This window comes from Chrysemys picta, chromosome 10 (genome assembly GCF_011386835.1).
Source record: "Chrysemys picta bellii isolate R12L10 chromosome 10, ASM1138683v2, whole genome shotgun sequence".
NCBI lineage: Eukaryota > Metazoa > Chordata > Testudines > Emydidae > Chrysemys > Chrysemys picta.
In genome coordinates, this window is record NC_088800.1 from 47,765,647 (window position 1) to 47,779,939 (window position 14,293).

General features: G+C 48.4%; 1 protein-coding gene across 6 annotated transcripts in view; it reads right to left on the reverse strand.

The window, feature by feature from the left end:
* STRA6 (signaling receptor and transporter of retinol STRA6) overlaps positions 1 to 8,079 on the reverse strand; it is a 59,561-nt gene extending 51,482 nt beyond the window's left edge. For 2 of the 6 annotated variants that reach the window (XM_065559709.1, XM_065559707.1), the window contains exon 1: positions 7,660 to 8,079. The gene's annotated coding sequence lies outside the window, so the exon portion shown is untranslated. The remainder of the gene's footprint in view (positions 1 to 7,659) is intronic. The other 4 variants (XM_065559713.1, XM_065559708.1, XM_024104021.3 and 1 more) reach the window with 3 other exon arrangements.
* Between the last annotated feature and the right edge of the window lie 6,214 nt (positions 8,080 to 14,293).

The following is a 14,293-nucleotide window of genomic DNA, read 5'->3' on the forward strand; positions in this document are numbered from 1 at the left end:
CCAACCAAAACCTCTCCAGCGCATCATCAGAGATCTACAACCTATCCTCAAAGATGATCCTTTACTCTCACAGATCTTGGGAGACAGACCTGTCCTCGCTTACAGACAACCCCCCAACCTAAAGCAAATAATCACCAGCAACCACACATCACTGAACAAAACCACTGACCCAGGAACCTATCCTTGTAACAAAGCCCGATGTCAACTCTGTCCACATATCTATTCAAGTGACATCATCATAGGACCTAATCACATCAGCCATACCATCAGGGGCTTGTTCACCTGCACATCTACCAATGTGATATATGCCATCATGTGCCAGCAATGCCCCTCTGCCATGTACATTGGCCAAACCGGACAGTCTCTCCGCAAAAGAATTAATGGACACAAATCTGACATCAGGAATCATAATACTCAAAAAACAGTGGGAGAACACTTTAACCTGTCTGGTCATTCTATGACAGACCCGCGGGTGGCTATATTACAACAGAAAAACTTCAAAAACAGACTTCAACGAGAGACTGCTGAGCTGGAATTGATATGCAAACTAGATACAATCAACTCAGGATTGAATAAGGACTGGGAATGGCTGAGCCATTACAAACATTGAATCTATCTCCCCTTGTAAGTATTCTCACACTTCTTATCAAACTGTCTGTACTGGGCTAGCTTGATTATCACTTCAAATTTTTTTTCTCTTACTTAATTGGCCTCTCAGAGTTGGTAAGACAACTCCCACCTGTTCATGCTCTCTGTATGTGTGTATATATATCTCCTCAATATTTATTCCACTCTATATGCATCCGAAGAAGTGGGCTGTAGTCCACGAAAGCTTATGCTCTAATAAATTTGTTAGTCTCTAAGGTGCCACAAGTACTCCTGTTCTTTTTTTAGAGTTCAGTTACTGACATTTCAGGTTCCTCCAGACTCCCCCATAACCTGCAAAGCATGGAAGTAAGGAAAAAAATCTCCAGCATTCCTTGCCACCTTCATGTTGCCTATAATGCTGCTAATAACACACTGCATGAGAAGTTATGTTTTATATCCCAGCTTCTATCCACTTCATGCTCCAATGTAAACTTTAGCAGCAACCTCATATACTCTTGATCAACAGATGTGCACATCTGACCACCCCACATTCATACTGTTGGGAAGTTATTCTCCTTTAGTGGCACCAAGGTTGCTATTAAGGTTTTGCATTAGAGCATGTTACTCCCTGGAGAGACCAAGCCAGGAATCTTCTTTGGGGAAGCTGCTGAGATTGTTCCATGTCACCATTGCTCTTTCTGTGGAAGGCACAAGAAGAGTTGTAGATAAATGTCGCAGCACAACAACAGTGCGCACCAACACCTAGGCTTACATAGCAAGTGTTTGTCAATGCTCAGCACTCACTGTATTTTCTAGACACAACAAATCCTGGCAGGGGGTTGGACTCAATGACCCTGGCAGTCCCTTCTGACCCTGAGATTCTATTTGATATCTTCAAAGCACTTTCCAAACAGCATCCTTGTCACACCTCTCCAAGGGACGCAAGTCCCCATTTGCCCTCGAATACAGATAAGGGAACCATCACTAGCTGCTTCCGTCTGGTGCCACTCTGGAGCCTAGGTAGCTGGCGCAGAATGATGCTTTGCCTTCCACAGTGGCAGGCCCAAAGACACCCCTCCAGATCCAGCCACTCCAGACTTGGGGCATGTTTGGATTCAAGTCCCAACGTTGCAGCTGCCTCTTTATTTCCATAATGTGCTGAATCGAACATTCAGTCTGGAACACCCCAGAACGTTTACACAGTCCAGATTAGCTGGGCTCCATCTCAACCCATTAGCTCCCAGAGCCCCTACCAAGGGTGGGGCCCTCTTGCACTAGCTGCTGTACATGCATGTAGTGAGGCCAACCCTGTGCTGAAGAGCTCTCAGCCTAAGTAGATGAGGCAGACAAAGGGTGGGTGAGACAGAACCAGGCAGAACTCAGCTCCAGCAGGAGCTGAGGCACAGAGGCATTAAGTGGCTTGCCAAGGTCACACCAGGAGTCTGGCAGAACCAGGAATCAAGCCCAAGCCTCCTGAGTCCCACTCCAGTGCCTTAGCCACAAGATTCATCCTTCCCTCTCATAAGGAATCCACTGTACTACCTCCTGCATCATCATTAGTTCTCCCTTTACAAACCCCCACAAGGAGCCAGGACTAGTGAGACCATCATGTTCCGAAGCCAGGCCCCTGCATCTGTGATTCACCTGCCAAGAATGTAGCACTCAGTAAAAGAAGGAGCCTATAAAACCCATGCAGCTCCTTGCAGCACCATAGAAGAATCGGTTCACCCTGGAAGGCATCCTGAGGGGAAGCAAATGAGGTGCACACCCCAGGGTTTACAAAATGGATGGACCAGGGCAGCTTTTAGTAAAGTACCTGCATTTGGAAACTAGACTTCAACATGTGTTGCAACTGCTGCTACTAAAACATATGGCCAGATGTTCAACTGGCATAAGTCAGCATCCATGGAGCATTGCCAGGCTGCACCAGCCAAGGATCTGGCCCATGGTATTTAAATTAAACATAGCTCCAAGCCTGGCATTTGAGAACAGTCTCCATCTCCTTGCTCTCAGATACATGACACAAAGAGCTAGAGAAAGTGCCTGCAGCAGAGGATGTGTGTCTACAGAAACTCTGGGGGCTGGGGGCAGGGAAACAGAGGAATGAACCTTGCTGAGCTGCTCCATTTGTAGGAAACCAACAACAATCTCTATTTCTTATATACTGTAGCTCTTTTCATCAGCACTTTACAAAGGGAAGTCGGTATCATTATCCCCATTCTACAGATTGGGAAACCAAGGCACAGAGCAGGGACAGGAATTATCAAGGCCACCCAGCAGGCCAGTGGCAGAGCTGGGAATACAACTCTAGCTGCCTGATGTCACAGCCTAATGCAACTCTGTAAGAAAAATCAAGTTACAATTCTTGCAAATTGGGAACTCCTTCTTACCTAGGGTGACCATATGTCTCATTTTGGCTGGGACAGTCCCTTTTTTTAAGCCCTGTCCCAACAATCCCAACTTTTATATATATATAAAAAGTGGGGTGCAGTGCGGAGGAACATGCTGGGGGGGGGGGCGGGCGGAGATGCCAGCCCCGCACAGGCAGGGAGGCTGGGCTGGAGGGGTAGCGTTCCAGAATGTGTGGGGTCGGCAGGATTCCGGCAACAGCCTGGCGTGGGGCCAGGGCACTCAGGCAAGTGGCTGGGGATGTCCAGTTTTCCCTTTGGGAAATATGGTCACATATTCTTACCTGAAGTACCTTGCAGGGTTTATACATCACCAGTGGTCAGGGTCTTGGCTTAATGCACAATCTGGAAATACAGCAAGCAAACTCTAGAACCTTGTGGCCACAAGGTCAGCACTGACCTAGAAGGCAGAGTTCCACCTATTGAGCCCCAACAGCCCAGGCAGCTGCTTCTAGGAGGTCTCCCATCCACGCACTGGCTAGCCCAAGGGTCTTTAGCTTTTGAAGGCTGCGGGGGAGGGGGCTGTGGTATATGAGAGGAGAAGGAGGCTAGTTTTGTTCTGTATCATTAGCTGATTGGAGTCCCACATCTGTGACTAAGCAACAGCTGCTGAGGACAAGCAGGCAGGGGGAGCCTCAGAGACTTTCCAATGTTGTCATGGATTTGGCGGTTCAAGGCTGTTCCTCCAGTGCTAAGTACAATGATTCTTCAGCGCTCCCATCCTTAGCCAGACTATTGGGATGAGTCAGATATAGGATTCACTAGCTGACTAATCTACCAATGCAGTGCAGGCTCCCTGGGGTCATGCACCCAGGAGAGAATCTCGCAGTTACACCAGTTTGCCTCTGGAGAAGAGCCACAAATGGAGGGGCTGGGTCTGGTTCCTAAGGACAGTCTCTTCAGCACAGCTATCAATAGACGCTGCATGCCTCAATGCCTGAGGACCTGGGCCATCAGGTGCTAGCAGTACTCTGGTGGCATCACCTCAAGGTGGGATAATGTCTTGCACTGCTGTATGGCACCCTGAGGGTTAAAGAAAGAACAGTGGGGATGGGGCTCACAGGACAACCTATCCGGGCCTGTGGCCTGCAGAGCAGAGGCTATGCAAGAGTGAGGGGATTCTCAGGGCTCGGGTGTGAAATTGTCTGTGTGCTCGCCATAGCGTGCTGTTAGTCCAGCAACTAAAGAGTTAGCTACCAGGTTGCATGCAGAGGGCCTGTTGCATTCAAGGCTCAACCCTGCAGGCCTGGCCAACTTCAGCATGAAATTTTGCTCAGTAAGGACTGCAGGATCGGGCCCATATCGGAAGAGGAAATCACAGTGAGCCCAATGCTAGTGAGAGTAGCTAGAGTGATTGAGCGACTCCAGTTGAGGATCAGGCCCAACATATGGAGACAATGTCTCCACACAGACCAATTTGTTTTGGAGCCTTGTCAAGCCTCCACTGAGCAATCCTGAGCCTGGACCTCCCCTGGCCCCAGGCATTAGGAGTAAACGTTACCCATCCCTCATTCCCCACTGAGCTGGGAACACAGAGATTCTTGTGCTCTCCCACCGCACAGAGCTCCACTCCACCCAGCCATTACCCGAAACCTGATCGCTTTGCTCCTCCAGCTAACCTCTGCCTGGGAAGGCTGGGGCTTTGATCACAGCAGCACCAGCGAGATTGATGGTCTCAATAAAAGCCTTTCATAGTCTTCATTTCCCACTATCACTCCCTGGGGAGCTTTTGCATATCACCACTATGAAGTGAGGGGGGCGGGGGGAGTGAGGCTGGAAGAGGTGGACTCCTTCTTCTCTCTCTCCCCGCCCCAGTGTAATGACAGTGCATTGTGCAGCTTTTAATAAAAATGATAAAGATCCATCTCCAGAACTGTTCTGGGAGCCTTTTTTATTTTTAAAAGGGATTTAGTTTAATTCAATTGAGATTCGCACAGAGCTGAGGCAGGAACGAAACACAACAGAGGGAACTGGCCATGGCTCGGCCAGAACTCCCCACAGCGCCTGTTGCATTTGCCTGTGCTGGGTTTGCTTAGTCTGTTAGATTTATTTATTTGCACCAGGGAGGGGCAGTTTTTCACACACGCTGTTTGCACAGGTGCCAATTAAGCAAAACAGCTGTCAGCTTACCAGAAGTTAAGCAAATCCATGAAGAAACCATTAGCCATTTGCTCTTAAATTCAATCATCCACTACTGGTATCAAGCTGGAACCTGGTGATGCAGTGGAATAAATCTGTGGCTGCACAGGAATTCATGCTAATCACCACAGTGCCTGGAATATCACTGTGGTAGTGGCAGTAGAACTCAGTCTCCTGCTCCAAAACCACCAACTCCTCCCGACTTTTGCTAAAGGAGAATCTCCCCATTAGCTGTTAGCAGTATAGGGTCTACGACACAGCTGTGTAGCTCTGATTCTATGCAGTAGAGAGCAGAGGAATATCCAATAAGGCCAGTGCAGGCCAGATCCTCAAAGGTATTTAGGTGCCCAACTCATTGATTTCAATACCTTTGAGGATCTGGGCCTACGTTATGTAACGTGCATATATTAGCATACTGTCTGTTTTTTAAGAGGTGGGCCTCATGAGCCACTGCAGAGCAGCCCCTGCCACACCCCTCCCACCCCATGTGAGGGGAGAATAGGGGTGATTTCCTGGAGGGGGGACACAGCTGGTTCTGTGCCTGAAGTAGAGACCCCCTGAACTGAGAGCATTCTCCAAGACTGTCCTTATGACTGCCCTATGGCCTTTGCTCCAACATCGCTAGCGCAACGGGCTTCATGGAAACACTGAATCAGGCCAAAGTGGCCAAGCACAGCCCCCTGTGAAGCCAGATATTTCTGCACTGGTGCTTTAGGCCAGTGGTCTCCAAAGTGGGGTGCATAAGAGGATCCTTGGGGGTATGCGGCAGGAGGAGCGCTTTTTTTTTTTTTTTGCTTCATCAGTTCGGGTGGCTGTCAGAGTTTTTTTTTTTTGGCTTCGGCAAAAATGGTAGAGCTGCTGCGGCAGGGGGTGTGTGCTCAAAATATTTTACTGATAGGGGTGCGCGATCAAAAAAGTTTGGAGACCACTGCTTTAGGTCCAGATTTTTTAAGCTATGTAGACATTACTGTGCTCAGCGTCACAACACCACACCGATTTAGGAGTATAAATCTCTCTTTCAAAAGGGATTTAGGCATCTAAACCCCATCAACTGGAATTCTGGCTCCCAAGTTCCTAAGTCCCTTTTGAAAGGAGGAGTCAGGCTCCTCAATCAATTAGGCATTGCGATGCTGAGCGCAACGCCTACGTAGCTTTACAAACCTGGGCCTTGGTGGCAAGGGGGCATGGAGAAGCCAGTGATTTCGGTAGCCCCTGAAGTCCAGAGCCCTTGGAATTGCCCCAGTATAGCACTAGTGAGAGCGAGACACACACTCCTAGGGCAAGGGAAGTCCCAGAATGTTCTATGCCCCTATCACCCACAGAGCATTCCCATAGCACACACAAGAAGCCTCCTGGAGGTCATCAGTGCCCCCTACCCCCACTGCCTTCAGCCTGGTGGGAGTGGGAGACCCTGGAAGGACAAGCACATTTACTGTTGTGCCAGTCTGGGCCAGAGGGTACTTCTCTGGCTGTTTGCAAGCGAGTTTGGTGTTCACCATGGAAGTGCTCCTGGCAGGGGCCAGGCAGAGTGCATTCAGGGGCTGTGCAAGCTTCCCACACTCCACAAACATCTCTGCTGAGACACCTCACTGACTGCACCCCCCGTTATACCTGCCCTGGACCCTCAGCTTCCCCATGCCTCTGCCAATCCCCCTCAAGCCAGGCCAGTAGCCAAGGCTGGATCCACCTACCAAGCAGCTATATGCCAGTCCCCACCTGCGCTATTAACTCTTTAGACCCTGACTCAGCATTAAAGCCACACATGGTGAAATGCTCAGAGACTGAAGGGAGACAATGGTGCCACCACTGCACGGAGCGCTGAGCTGCAGCTCCTTTCCTAGGCTGCTCAGCACTAAATAGGCTGGTCAGCCATGGAGAATCTCACCCCACCATCTGTCCTCACCACTGATCACCCAGCCTGCCAACTGCCCCTCCAAATAGCAGCCTGCAACAGTCACTGCACCCTAAGCCCCGCACTTCAGAAGCTAATTGGCCCACATGCCCCTGCTTGTAGCACATTTCCCCGCCCCACCCCACCCCATGTTCCCTTGGCCACAGAACCCATCCAATGATGGAACTGCAAGGGGGTGGGGGTGCATGGCAAAGCATGGGCCCGGGCGGTCTGGACAGCCTCTGAATGTTGGGACAGCTGCAGCTGGACTGGGCAGCTCAGACCCAGCTCTAGAGCAGCGGTTCTTAAAGTGACACTTAATAGCTTACAATGGTGATTAGAAATCATTAGCTAAGCAAACTCAAGGGGAGTTCTAAATGCCTTTTGCTCCAGTGATATTTTGAACATCAAGAACAGAACTAAGTGCCTCAAACAAACTCTCTGGCAGCCAGGAGCAGCAGATTAAAGTTTGCATTTATGAACTGGAGTAATAAATAGTGGAACATCACTAGTCACATGAAGATTCAGTAGCCTGAATTTCCCTTTTAGTTTGTCAGGCCAAAGTTTACTAATGAAGTCCCCCCTGCAGCAGGGAACAGCAACTTAAGACACCCCCACAAAGTAAAATGTTACCTTCTTCAGTCAACTCTTCTGAGAAGAGGGCAGATGCACGAAACTTCTCTCCTCTGCAACAGTAGGAAGATGGTAATCCTGTTAAAAATTTAGTCTCATTGAGAGAAACTTACAGGTCAGCCACTTCCCTGCTTTCTCTCCCTGTATTTCAAAGTTACCCCCAAGAGCTAGTTGTCTGGAGGCAAGTGCACTCAGCAACTGCTGCAGCTGTTCCTGTGTTTCCTAATCTCATCAGAGGATCCCAGCAGAGATGCAGCCATGCAAGCTTAAAGGCAAAGTTCAGCACACCGGAGAGAGGAGGCTCTCTATTGCTGGGGAACTTTATCCCCTCCATTGCTAAGAGGGCTTGGCTCAGGGCCACCCCAGGGTTTAGAAAATTAAAAGCAACCAGTTGGTGCTTTGCTCGCCCTTTTATTATCAACTACATTTCTGGAGAGTCTGCAGACAGCTCTCCGCCCCAGCACTTTGTCCATTCTGCTGTTCCACACACACACACACACCACTGAGAGCTGTAGTGAACCCAGAGCCCTGAGGGACCAAACTCCAGCAAAATAGCCCCCACTTTGGCCTGTGCTGGCTGACATGAAAGGCAGGAGAACAGATCTCCAGTTGGAGTAAATCGGCATAGCTCCACTGGAGTCAATGGGCCAGCTCATCAGCTGGTGTAAATCAGAAACGCCCCTTTGATTTCAGTGGAGCTATGGCAATTTACATCAGCTGAGAATCTAGCCCAGGAGCTTCCCTCCCTTTCCTTTATGTCTGACTTGCTCTGTTCTTTTGCCCCTGCTACCACTAGTTGCTCCAAATACATGAGGAGGGCTTCTCTGGCCTAGCCCCAATCCAACACGGCTTGGGAAGAGAGCTGAGTTAACTCAATTTTTGGTTGCATGTGACTAGAGCAAGGGGGAAAGGGCCCATTGACAGCCCTAGAGACTGAAGTCCTCTCTAGTCACAGGACGGGTACAGCTCAGCCAACAGCAGTGCAAGCGTCCTCCCTACCAGCGTAACTGCGCCCTGTCTGCTGTTAACTGACCTGATGGGAGGGCATTTGCAGTGCAGAGTGCCCACATGAGTCATCCCACAGCAGGTGCAAGCCTGGTGCATTGCTACCCTGCATCCCCATTTGTGCTGTTCCACAATCTTCCTTCTGTACCTACCTATTGTAGAGATACCTATCAAGGTAACAAGAAGAGTTTCTACAGGAATGTTGGCAACAAGAAAAAGGTCAGGGAAAGTGTGGGACCCTTACTGAATGGGGGAGGCAACCCAGTGACAGATGATGTGAAAAAAGCTAAAGGACTCAATTCTTTTTTTGCCTCTGTCTTCACAGCAGGGGCGGCTCCAGGCACCAGAACACCAAGCCCACAGTTTCGGCGGCAATTCGGCTGCGGGTACGCCGAAGGCGCGGGACCAGCAGACCTCCCGCAGGCATGCCGCTGAATCCGCGTTACCAGCGGACCGCCCGCAGGCGCACCGCCGAAAGCCGCCTGCCTGCCATGCTTGGGGCGGCAAAAAACATAGAGCCGCATCTGCTTCACAGACAAGGTCAGCTCCCAGGCTGCTGCACTGGGCAACACAGTATGGGGAGGAGGTAAACAGCCCTCAGTGGTGAAAGAACAGGTTAAGGACTATTTAGAAAAGCTGGATGTGCACAAGTCCATGGGGCCAGATCTAATGCATCCAAGGATGCTGAGGGAGTTGGCTGATGTGATTGGAAAGAGTCCAGTGGAGGGCAACAAAAATGATTAAGGGGCTGGAGCACATGATTTATGAGGAGAGTCTGAGGGGACTGGACTTATTTAGTCTGCAGAAGAGAAGAATGAGGGGGGATTTGATAGCTGCTTTCAACTACCTAAAAGGAGTATCCAAAGAGGATGGATCTAGACTGTTCTCAGTGGTAGCAGATGACGGAACAAGGAGTAATGGTCTCAAGTTGCAGTGTGGGAGGTTTAGGTTGGATATTAGGAAAAACTTTTTCACTAGGAAGGTGGTGAAGCACTGGAATGGGTTACCTAGGGAAGTGGTGGAATCTCCTTCCTTAGAGGTTTTTAAGGTCAGGCTTAACAAAGCCCTGGCTGGGATGATTTAGTTGGGGATTGGTCCTGCTTTGAGCAGGGCGTTGGACTACATAACCTCCTGAGGTCCCTTCCAACCCTGATATTCCATGATTCTATGATTGCAGAGCCATTGACCATTATCTTAGAAAATTCGTGGTGATCGGGGGAGGTCTCGGACAATTGGAAAAAGGCAAATATAGTGCCCATATTTTAAAAAGGGAAGAAAGAGAACCCGGGGAACTACAGCCTCACTTCAGTCCCCAGCAAACTCATGGAATCCATTCTCAATCCATTCACTCAAGGAATCCATTATGAAGCACTTGGAGAAGAGGAAGGTGATCAGGAACAGTCAACATGGATTCACCAAGGGCAAGTCATGCCTGACCAACCTGATTGCCTTCTATGATGAGATAACTGGCTCTGTGGATATGGGGAAAGTGGTGGATGTGATATATCTTGACTTTAGCAAAGCTTTTGATACTGTCTCCCACAGTATTCTTGCCAGCAAGTTAAAAAAGTATGGATTGGATGAATGGACTATAGGGTGGATAGAAAGCTGGCTAGATTGTCGGGCTCAACGGGTGGTGATCAATGGCTTGATGTCTAGTTGGCAGCCGATATCAAGCGGAGTGCCCCAGGGGTCAGTCCTGGGGCTGGTTTTGTTCAACATCTTTATTAATGATCTGGATGATGGGATGGATTGCACCCTCATCAAGTTTACAGATGACACTAAGCTGGGGGGAGAGGTAGATACAGGAGGCCAAAAGAAATCTGATGAGGTTCAACAAGGACAAGTGCAGAGTCCTGCATTTAGGAAGGAAGAATCCCATGCACCGCTACAGGCTGGGGACCGACTAGCTAAGCAGCAGTTCTGCAGAAAAGGACCAGGGGATTACAGTGGATTAGAAGCTGGATATGAGTCGGCAGTGGACCCTCGTTGCCAAGAAGGCCCACGACATGTTGGGCTGCATTAGTAGGAGCATTTCCAGCAGATCGAGGAAAGTGATTATTCCCCTCTATTTGACACTGGTGAAGCCACACCTGGAGTATTGCGTCCAGTTTTGATCCTCCCACTACAGAAGGGATGTGGACAAATTGGAGAGAGTCCAGCGGAGGGCAATGAAAATGATTAGGGGGCTGGGGCACATGACTTACAAGGAGAGGCTGAGGGAACTGGGGTTATTTAGTCTGCAGAAGAGAAGAGTGAGGGGGGATTTGATAGCAGCCTTTAACTACCTGAAGGGGAGTTCCAAAGAGGATGGAGCTCGGCTGTTCTCAGAGGTGGCAGATGACAGAACAAGAAGCAATGGTCTCAAGTTGCAGTGGGGGATATCTAGGTTTGATATTAGGAAACACTATTTCACTAGGAGGGTGGTGAAGCACTGGAATGGATTACCTAGGGAGGTGGTGGAATCTCTATCCTTAGAGGTTTTTAAGGCCCAGCTTGACAAAGCCTTGGCTGGGATGATTTAGTTGGTGTTGGTCCTGCTTTGAGCAGGGGATTGGACTAGAGGACCTCCTGAGGTCTCTTCCAGCCCTAATATTCTATGATTCTAGGTACCTAGCCCACAGAAACAGTGGCTTCTGGGAGATTTTAGAAAGCCTTCTTGAATACTTCCATGAGTCCAGGCAATCTGTGTGGAAGAGGACAGATTCCCCTAGTCTCTTGGGAAACTTGCATAATTCCCCACAGAGCATGTGTGGAGACTGAATCCAGCAGCCCATGCAGCTTCTCAGGAGGGCAGGTGACATTTGTTCATGCAGAAAGGCCTTTTGACTAAACAAATCTTCATAAAAAATGGTCAACGTAGTCAAACTTAGAGTTAAGCAAACACAGGAAATGCAGGATATTCCAACATTGGCTTTTGTTCCAAATCAGGACGAAAAGTTGAAACATCTCATTTTCTCTTGGAACAAAATGTTGATTTTGGAATTTTTCAATAGAAATTAAACATTTCAATATTCTCCAGTTAAAACGTTTAATCTCAGTTTGTTGAACTGACCTGCAACATTCCATTTTGAGGCATTTCAATGTTAAACTGCATTTATTATTTCTATTATTATATAATTTATATATGGATAGATGTAATTTATTTATATGAACTAATGTGGCACATTGTCTTGTGGGAGCTGTAGTTCAGAATGCCTGATGCCCCCATTCTCCTCTATGGACCAGTGCTCCCTGGACAGACTACATTTCCCATTATGCACTTGCAGCTGTATGACTCCCAAGATGCATTACATCAGAGGAAAGACTCTGTTGTATCATGGGAGATGTAGTCCAGCCAGGGAGCTCAGCCCATAAGAGAGAAAGGGGGCACCGAAACACATTTCCATGGGCAACATGTCACAATAGGGAACTGCAGATTAATGTTGAATGTTTCAGGTCAGTTCAACAAACCAAAATATTTCAGTTCAGGTTTCCCAGAAGAGCAGCCCACCTAGCCAATGAGGATCAGGCCAGGAGGGATGTCATTATGGATGAACTGAGCTGGGTGTGCCAAGGATGGACCCAGTGGCAGCTACTTGCGCTGAGGAGGCAGGGTGATCTGGATCTCGTGATGCTGGGAAGTGGGTGCCTCATGATAGGCTACCTCTGCCCTTTTACAAATATGAGGGCTGGTATTTATAAGAACCCAGAAAACCCTTCTCCCATCCCCAGAACCTGCAAAATCAGTCCCCTTCAGTGCATATTAAAATAGCAATCTGCACATTGGCATAGCAGCCCCCTTGTTCCCTGCTTCCACCTCCCCCTGTCAGCTGCCATCAGCATGGTTGTGTCAGGATCCTGGCCGTACCCCAGACAGATCCCAAAAATCCTGGCACAGTATCAGGCAGGCCCTTCCCTCACCCCCCTGCTCTGGAGATAGTTTTCCTCCTCCCTGTCCTCTGTGATTACGCTGCAAAGTACTTCCATGTTGTGCTGGGTGTAATACACAAAAGGCTAGACTGGGAGTGGGGGTTCTGTTGTCAGGTCTGTCACTAATCTACTGTGTGACTTTCGACAAGTCACTTCCTCTATTCCCCCTGCTTTGTCTGTCTGGTCTATTTTGACTAATCTCTTTAGGACAGGGACAGTCTCATGGTGTGTGCCTACAGCACCTAGCACAAGGAGGCCTGACTTTGGTTGGGGCCACTAGGCCTTACTGCTGGGCAAAACTCTGCAGTCCTGACACAGGTAAAACTCCCTTTGAAGTCATAGGTCATTTCCCATGATTAAGGACTATAGAGACGCTACAGGGTTTGGGATCATCAGATGTCTTTTATTAAACGTATCTCATCTTGCTTCCAGTTAAGTTTATGAGACGTCATTACATTACCTTCCATTGGAGCCAGATAGGACCCACAGTGTTTGACAGAGATCCTGATGTTATGTAATTCTCCACCTACAACTATCCCAAGCCGTAATGCTTTTCACTACTCTCTCTTCAACATATTGCTTAAATATCTTATTCTGTGGACTTCTCTGATCAATGGTTTTTCCTTCACTCTTTTTTCTGTTTTTTGCACACAGTAACTGGAGACCTGCTACATGTGTGTGTCTAATATTGCTGAAAAAATTATGTTAATTCATAGAATCATAGAAGATTAGGGTTGGACGAGACCCTCAGGAGGTCATCTAGTCCAACTCCCTTGCTCAAAGCAGGACCAACACCAACTAAATCATCCCAGCCAGGGCTTTGTCAAGCCGAGCCTTAAAAACCTCTAAGGATGGAGATTCCACCATCTCCCTGGGTAACCCATTCCAGTGCTTCACCACCCTCCTAGTGAAATAGTGTTTCCTAATATCCAACCTAGACCTCCCACACTGCAATTTGAGACTATTTCTCCTGGTTCTGTCATCTACCACCACTGAGAACAGCCGAGCTTCATCCTCTTTGGAACCCCCTTCAGGTAGTTGAAGGCTGCTATCAAATACTCCCTCACTCTTTTCATCTGCAGACTAAACAATCCCAGTTCCCTCAGCCTCTCCTTGTAAGTTATGTGCCCCAGCCGCCTAATACTTTTCATTGCCCTCCGCTGGACTCCCTCCAATTTCTCCACATCCTTTCTGTAGTGGGGGACCCAACACTGAACGCAATACTCCAGGTGTGGCCTCACCAGTGCCAAATAGAGGGGAATAATCACTTCCCTCGACCTGCTGGCAATGTTCCTACTCATGCAGCCCTGTGACGTCATTGACATAATCTGTAACAGTATAGATCACTGTTGCGACCACTGTTATATATTTGCAGCATATATTGTATAAAGGTTGTCGTGTAAGGGGTCTATGGAGAGGTTATGGTTTGCTGGTTATGATTATGCTGTCTATCTATGTGTATCATTTTTGTAGTTGAAGTTATGAATATTGGCTCTATACTGTCTGTATTTCAAATTTATGCTATGCTTCTGGGTGACACCCCAGACAAGTTGGTGTCAGCTCTGCCTAGCCTGCTTGATGGCCCATTAAGGACCATCAGCTATACAACTGACCCATTGAAAGAAGGCAGATACACCTTGTGACTCAGCAAAGTATGCAGGGACTTGCCCATGTGACTCCAAACTCCATTTTGCTGTAATTTTCCACAGTAAGGACA